Source organism: Portunus trituberculatus, chromosome 5, assembly GCF_017591435.1.
Source record: "Portunus trituberculatus isolate SZX2019 chromosome 5, ASM1759143v1, whole genome shotgun sequence".
Lineage (NCBI taxonomy): Eukaryota > Metazoa > Arthropoda > Malacostraca > Decapoda > Portunidae > Portunus > Portunus trituberculatus.
Window position 1 is genome coordinate 5,318,646 of NC_059259.1, and position 15,000 is coordinate 5,333,645.

General features: G+C 39.6%; 1 protein-coding gene across 1 annotated transcript in view; it reads left to right on the forward strand.

Annotated features, from left to right (window-relative positions):
- Positions 1-3,097, forward strand: part of LOC123514400 (meteorin-like protein) — a 63,884-nt gene extending 60,787 nt beyond the window's left edge. The window contains exon 3 of the mRNA XM_045272319.1: positions 1-3,097. This exon is cut by the window's left edge and continues 1,792 nt beyond it. The gene's annotated coding sequence lies outside the window, so the exon portion shown is untranslated.
- Positions 3,098-15,000: the final 11,903 nt, after the last annotated feature.

Sequence of the window (15,000 nt, forward strand, 5' to 3'; positions counted from 1 at the left end):
TGAGTTTCATATGTGATTGTTGTGTCAAATGGTAGTAATAGTGTAAATAGCAAAGTTAATATGGCCATTTGGGAAGTGTGTATGTGTGTATATAATATTTTTTTTACGTTTGTCTGAGTTAGGGGTTGAAAAAAAATGTCAGTTTTCTTTTTTTCTGTCTTTTGCTCACGTTTTCTTTCATCGTATGGTAATTGCTTATATGTTGTTTTGTTACCGTTATTTATTTCGATATTTTTCTTTTTTTTTTTTTTTTTTTTTTTTTTTTTTTTTTTTTTTTGAGTTTTCTGTCTTTCCTTTGGACTGCATTGGGGACGTCTGATTCCCATGCTCTATCATTCGTTTTCTTTCATGTGTCTGCTACGTAATTCCCGTTTTCTCCCATTTTCTTTCGTTGCGTCTCGTTTCCATTAAGAATTTGCTTTTTTTATTTTACGTGTTGTGGAAATGAACATCGAATTATTCTTACTTTAGTTTCCCCTTTAGTTTTCCATCAAAAGTGCATTAATTTCTCGTTTTCTTCTTAATTATCGTGGCCTATTTCATGTCTGCATTTCCGTTTTCTATGTGTATGCGAGTTGGAAAGGTGCCAAGTGACGCCCATTTTCTGTACATTTTAGAGAGAGGACTAACCTAAGTATGTTTTCTATAATCAGTTTAGGACAATCTAATGAATAATTGATCTCAGCAGCCCACAACCTCGCTACTAACAGCATTATCTCCTCAAGACAGCAGCAATAACAGCAAAGGTAACAAGTTGGTAATAGCAATTGTAAAACGAAGCTCATATTAATCAACTTTTTTTTTTTTTCATTTCAATTTTTATTATTTATTTTCCTCTTTCATTCCTTCATTCTCTTTTCCTCAATTTTTCCTTTCGTTTTCTTCATTTTCTTGTTTTCTTTTATTTTCTTCCTTCTCTTTTCCCTTTTTTTTTCTTTTCCTTCAATTTCTTTTTCAGTTAATCTCCATTTCTCACTTTTAATTTTTCTGGTTATTGCTTTCTCTTGTTTCTCATTAAACAAGAGAACAATAGCATGACTTTCCCAGAAATAGCAAAAGGATAGTCAGTATTTGGCAACTTTTTTCATTTTAATCAGTTTCGTTTTTCTGAATACTTGAATTGAGCCTTGTTATCAATTTTGTTCTTGCTTGACATTATACAACAGATCAATTGCATAAATGTACAATAGATAACAGAATGACACTCAATATTAATCATCTTTTTCTCTTTAATATGCTTAAATTATTTTGGACATTTGGACTGAGCTTCTTTTCACATTTAATCATAACAATAACAGCAAAAAAAATGACATCACAAGGAATTGTAAACATGACAACCAATATTAGTACGTAGTTTTTTTTTTTTCAGTGTGATATAGCCTGTTTCAAAATGTTTCTGTATAACGAAATTGGTACTTTTCATAATAACTTAATCTTTCTTTACTTAAAACAAGAGTAACCAGTAAAAATATGTTGGTCTTATATTTACACACACGATTATCAATATCAATAATCAACTTTTTTAAATTTATTTGTAATCATCTTTGGATAATCATATCAATTTGTCTTCATAACTATTTCACCTCACTTTCTTTCAATCCTTTCACTATCACACAATTTTTCAACAATCCGTCACAGATTTTAAAGCAAGTTTTGCACTGTTTCTGCATTTCTTTTATAATCAACAAACTTGCATTTTTTAAAGGCTATTAAAACAAGAAAACTTAAACTGATCCGTCAATTCATTTCACTTACTTTCATTCAATTTTACTTAATAATCCAAATGACCCTATTAAAATTTTCAATACTCTTTAACTTCCTCTCCTTTCAATGTCCATTACTCGCTGGCCAGAATTTCTTGCAATTTATTTCACTGGATAAAGCAAATAGTTTTCTCAATATTTTTTTTACGATTCCTTGATTTTCTCTGCTCTCAATATCCATCATTCGTCAGCCAGACCACGACAAATGTCAGACTGAAACACAACCAACAGTCAACCTTCCATTCCAATCAACCCCTTCAGTACCATGACACGTCTTCACATTTGTTCAATTTATTAATAGGTGATTTTACACAGCTTCAAAATCTCATATCGGGATTAAAATAGTGAAGATTCTGGACCATTAACCTTCTGACCTTCATAAATCCTTACTAATGTCAATAAAATCGTCTAATCATACTCAAAACTCATGGTAAAAATGTGTCACAGTACTGAAGGGGTTAAACACGTTCTTTTTACATAACCAAGCAGCTTTTCTCCGGATGACTGTGAATGTCTGCCTTTCAAATATCCAACCCATCAATAGAAAGTCTCCAGCCGACCACAGAATCACAAAGCACAATCGTTCAAACAACTTTCATGGAGCTAGTCGCGTGTTATGAGATAAGCATGAATTTTGTATTTTTATTTGTATGATTACTTTCACGTCTTAACATCATTATTTAATCAACAATGGAGTGAGAGATTTGTATCATTTTTCCTCTTAATTAACACGTTCTTTCCCTTCAATATGTGTGTATGTATGTATATTATTGTGGTTTTTTTTAAAGTTAACATTCATTTATGTGTGTATGTATGTAAATTACTGTGTTTTTTTCAAGTTAACATTCATTTATGTGTGTATGTATGTAAATTACTGTGTTTTTTTCAAGTTAACATTCATTTTTTTACCATAAGTGTGATAGTACATGTATATTTTTTTTGTTTTGTTTACCTATATTTGTGACTAACATTATTCTTTGACTTCCTTTGAGGCTTTTGTATTCTATGTGTTTCTTTTGTCTCAACCGTGAATTCAGTGTGCCAAATTAGCGTGTGTTTATTCTCCGCCCTGTATTTATTATTTTTCCTTCTTCCCCTTTGTATTTATAATTGTTTCCCCGCATCCTTTGTTATTCTCCTTATTTGATATCGTTTATTCGTTTGTGTGTTCCCTTTGTGTATATTTTTTTGCCCCGAATAATTTTTTTGTTGTACTTATGTAAACAAGTATTTGTCTGTGTATATATATGGAAGAAATATGCTTTTTTTTTTTTTTTCTATGTGGATTACTGTGTGGATGATGTGTGGAAATATATATATGAAATGTATGTGAATTTTGGTGTTTTTATTGGTTTTATCCTTCACACACACACACACACACACACACACACACACACACACACACACACACACAAGGTTGAGATTCTATTTAGAGATTCGTGGCAAAGAAAAAAAATGATGATGAGGATTATGAGTAGAATATAAATGAGAGGAGGAGGAGGACGATGAGGAGCACAAGGAGGATGATAAAGGGTAGAAAATATAAAGAGGGAAGGAGAGAGAGAGAGAGAGAGAGAGAGGAGAATGAAGGTAAGAAATACACACACAACAAATAAATAAATAAGATTAAAAAATAAATAAATAAGTAAAGATGAAGAAAATTAACTAAAAAAAAACATGAATCAGGAGAGGAAGAAGAAAAACAGGAAGAAAATATGAAGTAACAAAAGAAGAAAAACAAAAAGACTAAGATGAAATAAAAAAAAACAGGTGAAGATAACAGAAAAAAAAAATGACACAAGATGAATATGAAAAGAGTAAAAAACAAAAAAAAATAACAATAAACATCATATAATACAAAAAAAAACCACACAATTTGAAGCTTCAAGGTCTCAAACACTAAAAAATTGAACACGAGAAAAAAAAAAAAAAGCGAAAAGTAAAAAGAAAACTGATATCTATAATAAGAAGGTAGACGGTGGTGGTGGTGGTGGTAGTAGAGGTAGTAGTGGTGGTGGTGGTGGTGGTGGTGGTCTTGCCAAGGTCAGAGATAATTGCAGGTTGAGGTAAGTAAATTTGGGACCAAGATGCTAATATATGACAGGTAAAGGTAGGGAGGGAAGGAGGAAAGAAAGGAGAAGAGACTGAAGGGAGAGAAGAGGTATGCTGAGAGAGAGAGAGAGAGAGAGAGAGAGAGAGAGAGAGAGAGAGAGAGAGAGAGAGAGAGAGAGAGAGAGATACAGACAATGACAGACGGAAAACGACAAACGACAAAACCACACACACGGAAATAAACATGAAGTCAACACGCACACACACACACACACACACACACACACACACACACACACACACACACACACACAGACACACACACAAAGGAGCACAGGTGGGCGCGGGACGGGAGACAACAAGTTACCTGGGTGGGACGTTAATTAACAGGTAACTACAAGGACAGGTGCGCGAGACGCCTGCCCGATCACTTCACCTGGCCAGCCTCATCAAACCACAGTGACGAGAACCGAGAGAAATGCACAGATAGATAGATAGATAGATAGATAGATAGATAGATAGATAAACAGACAGATAGATGAATAAAAAGGAGACAAGTAGTAGTAGTAGTAGTAGTAGTAGTAGTAGTAGTAGTAGTAGTAGTAGTAGTAGTAGTAGTAGTAGTAGTTGTTGTTGTTGTTGTTGTAAAAGCAACAACAACAACAACAACAACAACAACAACAACAAAAGAAAACGAAACCTTAAAACAAAGAACAAAAAAAAACACCAAAAAATAAACATAAACAAATAAACGAACGATGAACAGAGAGAGAGAGAGAGAGAGAGAGAGAGAGAGAGAGAGAGAGAGAGAGAGAGAGAGAGAGAGTGTTGAGCGAGTCGGGCAGTGGGAGATAAAGACGAAGGGATTAGCGTGAGGCAGGAATGGAGGGAGAGAGGTCAGAAGGAGAGAGGAGGAGGAGGAGGAGGAGGAGGAGGAGGAGGAGGAGGAGGAGGAGGAGGAGGAGGAGGAGGAGGGATGAGAGAAGCGTCAGGTGGCAGGCGGCGGTAAGGGCACGTGGGCACCTTGGGGAAGAGGAGGAGGAGGAGGAGGAGGAGGAGGAGGAGGAGGAGGAGGAGGAGGAGGAGGCAGGAAGATGACCATTACTCCTCAGCATTCGGGGAAGAAAGAGAGAGGAATGAAGGGGAAGAAAACACGAAGAAGAGGAAGGAAGGAAGGAAGGAAGGAAGAAAGGAAGATGAAAATAGAGAAAAGAAAGAAGAAAAGAAAGAAAAAGAAAAGAAAAAAAGAGATCAAGAATGCGAGGAAAAAAAAAGAAAATGGTAACTGGAAGGAAGAAAGAGACGCAGATGTGAAGAAAGAGGGAAGAAAGAAGAAAAAAAATAAGAAATAAATGAACAAACATGGTGAGAAAATGAATAAAAGAGAAGAAAAGATGAGAAATAGAGAAAGAAAGAAAGAAGAAAAAAAGCAAAAAAAAGACGAAAAAGGAATAAGACGAGGAGATAAAACTGTAAAAACAAACAAAACGGAATGAAATAGAGAGAGAGAGAGAGAGAGAGAGAGAGAGAGAGAGAGAGAGAGAGAGAGAGAGAGAGAGAGAGAGAGAGAGAGAGAGAGAGAGAGAGAGAGAGAGAGAGAGAGAGAGAATTCCCTTAAGCTTAGTCATGAAGATAAACCACCAACACTACCATCACCACCACCATCACCACCACCTCCACCGCAACCACCACCACCACCACCACCACCACCTGTGTGTACCTGCCCATGTGCACCTGGCCGCGTGTACGTTTTTTTCACGTTCACACGAGGCCAGCACACGTCCGTAATAAATTAACTCCGTCTTGCTGTGTTGTCGCGAGTCTGACGCGTGCCTGGAAATGGAGGAGGAGGAGGAGGAGGAGGAGGAGGAGGAGGAGAAGAAAGGAAGTGGAAGAAAAGAAGTTAATCAAATGAGGAGGAAAAGGAGATCAAGAATTAGAAGAACAGATGAACAAGAACAAGAAGAACAAGAAGAGGAAGAAGAGGAGGAGAAGGAAGAGGAGGAGGAGGAGAAGGAGGAAGAGGAGGAGAAGAAGACAGCTACGTACAGTACAATGAACGCCCATAATTGAATAAAGTAAAATAAAAGAGAAATAGAAGACAAGGAAGAGGAGGAGGGAGAAGAGGAGGAGGAGGAGGAATGAAAAGTTTGAAGAAGACTGGAAGAGGACAGTAAGGAGGAAGAGGAGTGTCAAGGGTGAAGAAGAGAAGAGGAGGAGGAGGAGGAGGAGGAGGAGGAGGAGGAGGAGGAGGAGGAGGAGGAGGAGGAGGAGAAGGAAGAGGAGGCAGAGGTCGAAGAGGGAGGTCATGACAAAAACTAACTCTCTCTCTCTCTCTCTCTCTCTCTCTCTCTCTCTCTCTCTCTCTCTCTACCAAGCCAGCACTCACCACGCTTACCTTTTACAATCCCTATCTTAATCCTATTCCTCCTCCTCCTCCTCCTCCTCCTCCTCCTCCTCCTCCTCCTCCTCCTCCTCCTCCTCCTTTTCCTTCTCCTCCTCTTCCTTCCTTCCTTCCTTTTTCCTTCCAAGTTCGAGATCTTTAATTGGCTTCACTTCAATACACACGGGAACTTTTTATGGTGTGTGTGTGTGTGTGTGTGTGTGTGTGTGTGTGTGTGTGTGTGTGTGTGTGTGTGTGTGTGTGAGTTATCATGTGATCCTATACCGCATACTGATTCATTCCTCTCTCTCTCTCACTCGGTCTAACTCTCATTTTCTTTCTCTTTCGTTTCGTTTCAGTGTGTTTCGTCTCTCTCTCTCTCTCTCTCTCTCTCTCTCTCTCTCTCTCTCAGTTCAATTTGATGGTGATTTACGAAAGGGAATATTTAATGAGATTCCCCTACAGCTAACTGCTCTCTCTCTCTCTCTCTCTCTCTCTCTCTCTCTCTCTCTCTCTCTCTCTCTCTCTCTCTCTCTCTCTCTCTCTCTCTCTCTCTCTGGTTTTCGAATTCTCTTTCCTAAACCCCAATTTCCGTTTATTATCTTCAACTTTATTGCTAATTTATTTTCATTTTATTAATTCTCTTCCTTGTTTCTTCTAATATATATTTCTTTATTTCATGTTTCCCTTACTGAAATTAATACTTTATTTTCTTCCAATCCTTTGTTATTTTTTTTTTAATTCAAACAGAAATATAAATAAAAGATTGCTGTTACGTTAGCTTTTGTTCATTAAGTCTCTCTCTCTCTCTCTCTCTCTCTCTCTCTCTCTGATATCACCTGCATTTTTCCACCTTTTCATTTCTTACTTCTCCCTTTTCTTCTTTCTCTCTCCTTCACTATTTCTAATCTTTTTCTTTCATATATTCCTCAATTTATCTTATATATCTCTCCCTTCCTCCTGTTAGTCTCCTCCTTGCCCCGTCCCTCTCTCTCTTCCCGACCCATCACACCTTGCATGGTAATAAGCACAGGTAAGACTCGCTTAGGCCCGCTCCTCATCAGTACTCGGGCAGCAAGACGCCTGATGGATGTGCAGACGAGCGGGACGGCGCGGGAAGGGCTTCTTAAATGCTGGATGAGGCGAGGATGGGAAGTAGTGGTGAGGGAGTGGCGGTTTAGCGATGATTGCTCATGGTTGTGATTGAGTGGTGAGTGTCGTGGTGGTTGTGGTGGTGGTGGTGGCGATTCACTACTACCACTACCACCTCCTCCTCCTCCTCCTCCTCCTCCTCCTCCTACTACTACTACTACTACTACTACTACGAAAGTAAAGGAAGCTAGCACTGATATAAGTTGAAGACAATTTTCACAACTTGGTTATCAGTAGTAGTAGTAGTAGTAGTAGTAGTAGTAGTAGTAGTAGTAGTAGTAGTAGTCTTCCTCAATGTTTAAAAAAAAATAAAACTTCATAATTATAAAGACGACACACACACACACACACACACACACACACACACACGAGATAAGGAGGAAAAGAAAACCCAGGACATATCTACTTATAAAAATAAAATGAACACCAAATTTGGAAAACTAGTAGAACCTGAAAAACCAGAACAGAGAGAGAGAGAGAGAGAGAGAGAGAGAGAGAGAGAGAGAGAGAGAGAGAGAGAGAGAGTGTGTGTGTGTGTGTGTGTGTGTGTGTGTGTGTGTGTGTGTGTGTGTGTGTGTGTGTGTGTGACCCAATCAACACAAACACAGTCAGATACGTGCCCTGTTTGCTAGAAAGAGGCAGTGGAGACCTGAGTATCAAGTGACCTTTAGCCTGCAACACTGAGAAGGTACTTTGGGGGTGCGAGATTAACTAACTCTTCTTCTTCCTCTTCCTCCTCCTCCTCCTCCTCCTCCTCCTTCTGTGTGGGGAATCTTCACTTTCCATCTTCCTGCTTTCCCAGTGAAGTCTAGTTTTTGCTTCTAATGTACTGAAGTTCTCGCTCGTGTAAGTACCGAGTCACTGAGCTTTGAAGAGTGAGTTAAATGAATGAGTGGAAGTGATACAAGGCAAATTATTCCATTAGGCGCCGCAACAGCTAAGGTCATATGGCAGCGCTACGGTTAACGGGAGAACGCTACATCTCTCACCGGGCAGCTATATAGGTTTGGCAAGGATTCGAACCCAGAGCCGCCTAGAAAGGAGGTCCGAACAGTAGCCGCCACCCAGCCCACATGTGATAGATGGGTACAAGTGGGTATGGGTGATTTGGTATAGTGGGTACTGTTTGTTCTGTGTAGATAGATGGATGGGTGAATTTTGCTTTAGACACTGCAACAGCAAGGCAATGTAGATCGATGTATGTATGGATTGTATGTATATGAATGTGTATGGTAGATAGGTATGGATAGGTAAATACTGAGTGGCGGTATAATACTTTTTTTTTATGCAGACTGCCACATGTAGACTTGAAGGCTTCTTACAGGTTCCTTACTTTCCTTAACCCCTTCAGTGCCACGACGCATTTCCCTATTCATTCTGCTTACTATTTGTTGATTTCATACAGCTTCATAAATATGTGTGGGGGATTAGAATAGTGAAGACTCCAGCCATTAATCCTCTGACCCCCACAGACCTCTTTCTGTTAATAAAACCGTCTAATCATACACAAAATTCAAGGTAAAAATGTGTCCCAGAACTGAAAGGACTAAATCAATCTGCTCTTAATTCCACATATATTTGAAGTGAAGCTACAAAGAATATGAAGCGCAAGAAGCCTTCAGATATTCGTAAGTAGTTCCTGTATAAAAAAAGTAGATAATGCTGATTCATAGTGCACTTACTCGCTTGATTATATAAATAGTAAAGAAAGTGTTCAATTAATAGCCGTTAGTTGATGAATATAAGGCAGATTATAACGCAAACATAAAAAAACGAACGGCTTGACCTAATCATCAACAACACTTCAACACTAAAAACAAGACAAAGGGAGTCAAACAGAAATAAACAGGGTAAAATATCATCACTCGTTATTCATATCAACTACTCGCCTTTTACAGCTTCCTCTTCACGCGGCACGAACAACCAGACTGCAGCGGCCACTCCAATCGTTAAACATACTTGTGCGCGGCGCCAAATGACCTTAGCTGTTGCGGCGCCTAATTAAAAATCCATCCATTCATCCTTGTGCGACCAATTTCTTCCTCTGTTTCAATTTTTACCAACCACCGAACCACTGCAATTATAACACTTTGCTATGATACTTCCTTTCTTGTGGATTACAGTAAAAAGAAAGAATTAAGTATATGGGATGGATGAATAGATAGCTATGGATAGATAAATGAATGAATAAAAGATGGATATAGAGTGAAAGAAATAGGCAAACGAACGTAAAAAAAGCAAAAATAAATATATGTCAATTATATAAAACAATACCACGTCTTTTAAGAGGGAGGTATCGAGGCATTTCCTCCCTAATTTTGGCTGACGCTTTCCCATTTTCTAGCAGGCCTTTTTTTATCTTTTTTTTTCCCCCTTGGCTGGCCCTCTCCCCTACATAAAAATAAATAAATAAATAATAAGTCAACATCATCATCCTCGTCATTTCGATCACCACAGAACTGTCATTATGGAAAGTGACGTAATGTGAAAAAAAATTGTAGCTATTAATTTGCCCCTGTGTTAACGTGTGATGCTTAAACCACTCATTTATTTACATCTCTCTCTCTCTCTCTCTCTCTCTCTCTCTGTGTGTGTGTGTGTGTGTGTGTGTGTGTGTGTTAAACTACACATTCACACCACCTACTATTATATATCAATGTAGACATGTGTGTATGTATGTATGCACGTGTATATGTGTACGTGCCTGACAGCCAGAAACCCGAGCAAGAGCACACAACACAACCACCAACCCTGAAATAATAATAAAAGTGAACATGAGTGAGGTGAAGCAATACTTACCACGCAGGTGAAGATGGCCCACCTTGACCTCTCTTCGCTCTCTTTCTTCTCCCTCATTCCTCTCTTCCCTCTACTCCATTCCCTCACGTCCTCCCACTTGCCAGAGGTCCACATAACAGCTGCTGCCTTGGGGTGTCACTGGAAGGCTGGGAACACAAGGAAAAGTGGAAAAACTTGACACAATAACACTACACTAGTCAACTTCACGCCACTCTGCCTCTCACGCGGACATCTTCCACCAGGGACTGTCTGTTATTTGAGCTATTTTATTCTCAAGTTTCAAGCCTCCTTTAACACATTTTATGGTTCATGTTGGTGCAGTGTATTTTTTTTAATGGTATATTCTCGGCAGGAGTCGTTGTGCTAATGGGTAATTATGATGGTACGGGTTTAAATATTGTAACCATCTTAATTCACGTACTGTTTTATATTCATTGTATTGCTTTATTCTAACTGAAGCTTATCCATCCTTAAGACTCGGGTTACTTATTTATTTATTTTTTCCCAGTAAGTCTGCCGTCAAATGTAGAAGTGTAGAATAATATTAAGTAAAGTGTTTTCCTGTCATGTGCACTCAGGCGTCAAATAAACGATCCTTTTTCACGGACTGTTTGGGTCTGAATGTGTATTCCACTTAACTCCGACTCCATTCCTGCTCTTTTATGGTCCACACTGAATTCCTTTATTATTTTGCATACACCAGCGTCACCAGAATTGAGCTGAGTGTATTCATGCGTGTGAGGGAAAAACGGTGAGATGAAGCTGTGAGCACGTATCATTTAGGAAAACAAAAGTGAATCGCTTCAAGAGGTTTCTCGTTTCGCGTCAAAGGTTTTCGTGGCAGTATTGGATTCGCTTTACGTTTGTTCTGACGCGCAGGAGTAATGCAGTAAAATGATATAAAGCATTGCCATTTATGAAAATTAAACTACATATTATTTACAAAGCTTTTTTTTTTTTTTTCATTTAATATCAAAGGTTCTGATGCAAAAATTCATAAGCCAAATATAATCTACTGTAATTTTTTAGTTTGCATGTTATTAAATGCACCAACACCAGCAGCAGCAGGAGCAGTTGCAGGAGAAGCAGCAGCACCACCAGCACCAGCAGCAGTAGTAGTAGTAGTAGTAGTAGTACGGTAGTAGTAGTAGTAATAGCAGTGGTACAGTAGTAGTAGTTGTAGTAGTAGTAGTAAGAGGAGGAGGAGGAGGTGGTTATGATTTATATCAATAGTTTGGGAAAATTGAAGAAAAAATGTCAGTCAAGCTATGAAAATACTGAGTGTGTGTGTGTGTGTGTGTGTGTGTGTGTGTGTCCCATAACGAGATAAGGCTTCAAGGATCGAGACCAATTTAAACTTGTCCTCCTCCTCCTCCTCCTCCTCCTCCTCCTCCTCCATGCCTGGGTCTTGTCACTACACCTGCAATCCTTCCATCCCGTCCCTCCCTCCCTCCCTCCTCCTCGTCTCTCCTTCTCCGTCTCTCTTATCTAACACAAGCATTGCATTTATACCTCCTCTTCCTCCTCCTCCTCCTCCTCCTCCTCCTCCTTCTTTTCCATCACCACCACTCTCACCATCAAAACAGTAAAAACAACAAAGAAAATAACTAACAAATAAACAAGAGAGAGAGAGAGAGAGAGAGAGAGAGAGAGAGAGAGAGAGAGAAACAGCAAACGAAATAATGCTAAGGTTATTCAAAGCAGACATTATGAAACCTCAATGGAGAAGAGATGAACCCAAACCATTAGTCGAATCAGTCACCGAGACAATGAACCACCTGATCGAGTGTTCGGAATGTGTGTCACGCTTGGGAGATTCATTACAAGGTTCAGGAAGAAAAAGAGTGAATAAATAAATGGAATAAAAATAGAAATGAGAAAGAAAAAACTGAAGATAAGGAAAACTACATACGCTAATTGATTTGATGTGTTAAGATGGTCCAGTGGTTATATTCTCTCTCTCTCTCTCTCTCTCTCTCTCTCTCTCTCTCTCCTTTAAAAGAGTAGTGAGCGTGTTATGAATTATTTAAAGAAAAGGACTTAAAAAGGTCAGTAGTAAAACACTTATATGGTAGTAGTTGTAGCAGAAGTAGTAGTAGTAGTAGTAGTAGTAGTAGTAGTAGTAGTAGTAGTAGTAGTAGTAGTAGTAGTAGTAAGCATTTATATATGTATAGTTGTTTTTGTTCCCGTTGTTAATTTTGTTGTTGTTTCTGAATTTGCAGTAGCAGCAGTAGTATTAGAAGTAGTAGTAGTAGTAGTAGTAGTAGTAGTAGTAGTAGAAGTAGTAATATTAGCATCAGCAGCAGCAGCAGTTGTAGCAGTAGCAGCAGCAGTAGTAGTAGTAGTAGTAGTAGTAGTAGTAGTAGTAGTAGTAAAAGTAGCAATAGTAATAGCAGTAATAGTAGTAGCAGAAGCAACAGATACACCACCAAGGACACTACCACCACAATTACACCACCACCACTAACAACAACAACAACAACAACAACAACAACAGTAATGGTGAGTGAAGGCAGTGGTGGTGGTGGTGGCGGTGGCTGTGGCTGTGGCTGTGGTCGTGGTGGTGGTGATGTGCGGCAGTCAATAATACCAGGCTGCGTTGTGTCGTGATTCATAGAGACATTGTGCAACCCGGAACTACCTATGTGTTGACCTCCACTTCCCTCCCTTCACTCATCGCCCCCAGCCTCACTCTCACTCCCTCTCCCTCACCGCCACACATACTCATAGGTCTGTATCCTGAAACGCTTTGGTCCCTCGTGTTTTTCAGGGTATTTTTAGGAGTCTGGTGATAGATTGGAAAGATTTCTAGTTTACCGAAAGGATTGTCTAGAAAACTCCACTAGTCATCTCTGTGGGATTAGAAGATTGTCGTGAGAGAGAGCAAGCGGTTTGTGATTATAGGTTATACATTCACAATCTCCTATTATTTTTATCTCTCACTTCAAAATAGAACGGGTTAATTGGCGTCAGTTTTTAATAGTTTAATAGTTGCACCAATAACCTTTCTAACTATTCCATAACTACTATCAATACTACTATACTACTACTACTACTACTACTATTTCCAGACTAACACCGCCGATAACGCTAATCTAAGCCTGTGTTTCCATTTCACGTCACTCTTGCATTGATTTACTTTTCATAGTTATTTTCTTTCGCATATTTACTTCTTTATCAAATATGTTAAGCAGTGTTCAGGTAAGTCAGTTCTTTCTTCTCTTCCTCCTCCTCCTCCTCTTCCTCCTCCTCCTCCTCTTTCTCTTCCTCCTCCTTTATTCTTTAATTTTTCTTTTCATTTTTCTAATTTTTGTCTAATAGAAGTGTTTGTTTATTTATTTGCATGCTTATTGCGTTTTTTTCAAAGAGAGAGAGAGAGAGAGAGAGATTCTAACATCCTACGCATATCTCCCCCTCTCTCCTTCCTTCCGTTTTCCTTCTCTCTCCTTCTCCCGTTGTTCCTCCGCATCTCTCCCTCCTCTCCCTCTCCCTCTCTTTCTCTCTCCCTTTCCTCCGCAAACAGAGGTCAGACGTGGCCGACTAAGGTTATGTTTGTAGAGAGAGAGAGAGAGAGAGAGAGAGAGAGAGAGAGAGAGAGAGAGAGAGAGAGAGTCAAAAGTCGTATAAAAGAGCAGAAAAGAAACGAACATGGAAATATGATTGAAAAAGTGACTCTCTCTCTCTCTCTCTCTCTCTCTCTCTCTCTCTCTCTCTCTCTCTCTCTCTGATCCGCATCATGGCACCTTTTTCTCCCTTTGGCGTGACAGAAACGAAGGACGTGGCAACACTGCACACACACACACACACACACACACACACACACACACACACACACACACAGGAACTTCCATTATGTGTGTGTGTGTGTGTGTGTGTGTGTGTGTGTGTTGATACGGAACGCGTCCTCTCTCTCTCTCTCTCTCTCTCTCTCTCTCTCACACAAACCTAACCTTACTCTCTTACCCCCTCTTACCTTCCCTCTATCTCTCTCTCTCTCTCTCTCTCTCTCTCCCTCTCTCACCTCTCCCTCTGACCCCTCCCTCCACTCTCCCACACTCGCCCCACGCCTACCCACGCTTGCAATTCATGGGTAACGGGATGAGTCAATTAAGGTTCACTATCTCACTACCCATGAACGCTGCTTTGGTTATTGATTGAAGCTCCGGACCCTCGCATAACCTGAGCTAATTCACACAGGTAAGCGCAGGACTAATTAGGGAACACCTGGCTGGGAAAGGTAAGAGATTCACCTGCACAAAGGGTAAGGTAGGTAGTCCCGGATGTGTGTGTGTGTGTGTGTGTGTGTGTGTGTTTGCTTTTCTCTGTTTAACAACTTCTAAAGACACACACACACACACACACACACACACACAGTATTGGATTGTTGACGAAAAAAACTGTTTGTTTCACAAGTCGACCTTCAATCTCGCTCAGAGAGAGAGAGAGAGAGAGAGAGAGAGAGAGAGAGAGAGAGAGAGATTACCAAGCCATACACGAACACAATCCTTTTATATTCAAGCAGTGTGTGTGTGTGTGTGTGTGTGTGTGTGTGTGTGTGTGTGTGTGTGTGTGTAACTCCATCAAAGCAGGCCAGATTACCTCGTGTCACTTTCACAATAGCAATATCAACAACAAACATGATCCACTTGTCACTACCGTACCAATTACCAAAGCGGCTTCACACCGTCACACGGATCGACAACACGTTATTATTAATCTCCATGTATTTTTCACCGACGAGTTTAGAAGCGGGTCAACAAAAGTTACTGAAGGGAATAAAATGAGGTGAAAGGAACGAGAATATGTATTGATAAACTGCGAGAATAAACTAAATTCAGAATACATTAATCA